The sequence below is a fragment of the Chenopodium album genome, chromosome 18 (genome assembly GCF_948465745.1).
Source record: "Chenopodium album chromosome 18, dcCheAlbu1.1, whole genome shotgun sequence".
Taxonomy (NCBI): Eukaryota; Viridiplantae; Streptophyta; class Magnoliopsida; order Caryophyllales; family Amaranthaceae; genus Chenopodium; species Chenopodium album.
The window spans coordinates 27,505,607-27,508,079 of NC_137851.1; the positions used below are offsets into that span (position 1 = coordinate 27,505,607).

The 2,473-nt window shown below is 32.3% G+C and overlaps 1 long non-coding RNA gene across 1 annotated transcript; it reads left to right on the plus strand.

The window, feature by feature from the left end:
* Positions 1-681: 681 nt before the first annotated feature.
* LOC145590717 (uncharacterized) lies at positions 682-2,127 on the plus strand. The gene is made up of 2 exons (XR_014102131.1): positions 682-1,149; positions 1,781-2,127. It is a non-coding gene; the product is annotated as an uncharacterized LOC145590717 (long non-coding RNA).
* Positions 2,128-2,473: the final 346 nt, after the last annotated feature.

The window sequence follows — 2,473 nt, forward strand, 5'->3', positions numbered from 1 at the left end:
TCATATTTTAATTACTGCAATTAGATAATATCATATATTATTCATAACCATCAATAAAATATCATATATTTTAAATTAGGCATGAGATAGAATCAAATCTTATTTTAATCTAAAAAGATAAATCATATTTATCCTCAAAGATTATCCTAACAAAATTAGGAAATTTTATCCTAATTACTAACTGTAGGGAATATTTCAAGCATTATCCCAAACTTGAACCCCACTGTGATCATACACTTAAGCATGGTGGCGTCCAAAGGGAAGGAAGCTAGAGCAAAAGAGTCGCCAACAAGTTTTTAGGAACTTGTCAACCGTTCACAAGGTGAAGATTACACCCCTTAACGATCCAGGAGATCGTCAACTCCAAAAGGTCTTGAACCAAATAGGGTTCGGGGATGAAGGTACAAATCCAACCTAAAAGAGATTGAACCTGCCCTAAATAGGCCTCTAATTCATTCTACTCGTATTCATGTGCGCTTTCTGACTAACATGCAATCAAATGTGCACAATCTAGTCACAAGTAGAAATGCAATCTGCAATAAATTATTACAGAAACTACCTGTTTAGTGCTGAAGAGAAAATTAAAAGAAGCTAAAAAAAAAATTAAAAAAAAATTCTTTTCCTCAAATAAATTTACCTAGAAAGAATTTTTTTTATTTTTTTAATTCAAGCAAGGTTTGGTCTGTGACTTCGGTCATGAGATCCAAATCCACTAGTAGCTCTTCGGCGGTGGGGATGCCCTCCTCTCATTCCTCTTCCCATCTTAATTAAATCGTTCCATTCCTCTTCCTTCGATTTCAACTCTTTCTCTGTTTTCCTCTTCCACTTTCTTCCTCCATTATTGCAAGAAGAACCACGAAAGTCAGCTCCAGGCATAGGCGGCGTCAAGAAGCCCCACTACTTCCAACCTATATATAATCATCGCTCTCCATCAGATCTGGAATTCTTTCGTACTTCAAGAGGTCACTTTCTATCTCCTAGAACTCCATTGTCATAACCGCCCTTCAAGATGCCGCTTAGGGAATATAAGCGTATAGGCGATTTGAATTTGTCCCCAACAATTCGCGTTGGCTACCATAACAGTGCTCCTTTCGATTTGTTTCCATTTTCTACGAAACCCTAGTTTTAAAATCTCCCCATTTCATCAATGTAAGTGATCCTACTTTCTGCAATTAATTCAGAGTTAATACTAAACTAAATTATCTACAATTGAATGTTGGTACTTTTATCTCATCTTTTTCATTGATTGTTTTTGTTCATGGTGTCGGTTTTTGCATTATAATTATACTTCGTTTTTTTTTTGTAATATAATCGTTTAATTACAAAATTGTCTATGATTTATAATCTATTATTTTTCAATAAATTATTGAATTACATTCCACTTTTAATTTGGGTTAATGTTGAGTTGTTAAGAGTCACAATAGTGAACCTTGAATTGTTCTTCGATTGCTAATTTTAGTGGTTTTATTATTATTGATTTTGGGCAAATGTCTTTATGGAAAATGTCTTTGTTCTTATCTCTGATAGATGATGATAGAAGCATTCAAGGGAATTGAGTCTTTATATGACAGGATCAATAGTGGAACCTTATGCTGTAGATATCTTTGTTCTTATCACTGATTGATACTAATAGTAGGTGGATCCTCATGTTGTTGCAATCATGCATTTCGGAAGATGTGTTGGATACACATTAAGAATTTTGTACATGAAAGGTTTATTTCTCTATTACTTTCAGTTGGGGGAAGGTAAAATGACTTAGGGTATTGGTTTGTTTATGTAGATATGAATCTGTGATATGAAGATTTTTGCTGCTCGAAGGTGGTAAAGCACAGAGTTTTGCTTCTGGTTTTATGTTGGACTTGTGTCTGCCGTCCCCATATTGTCTTCATTATGCATGCTATTATTATAGTTACTTTTGTCACTTGTCTTAGTTACTTCTACAGGACTAAGTTTTTAGACTTAATTTTTTGTTGAAAGATAGGTTATCTTATTAATCAATGTTATGATTAATCGCATTTAGCTTATTAAAACAATAAAACACATTTCTATATATCTACTTTTATTTAGCCTATTGGTTATTGTTATTACATTTCTAAATTATATATCAATGATTTTTTTTTTATTCAAGTTTTAATTGTTTTTTTTTTTGGAAAGTATAGTTAATTCTGCTGTATTGTATTGTTGTGGATAAATTCAAGTTGTGTGGAATTATTTAGAGTGTTTGCATTGTATGTTGTGGGTGAATTTAAGTTATAAGGAAGTACTCGGAGTACGTGTTTTGTTGGTTGTATTGTAGCAGGTTGTAACCCATTTGACGATGGGTCGTTTGGTAGGATATACTACCATTCTTGTATTCGAATCAAATATTTATAAAAAAAATTATTTATTTATTAGTAACTGGCGTAATCTAATGCCAGTTACTAATAGTATTTTTTAAAAAAATAAAAAAATATATTCGTATCCGGCGTTAAGA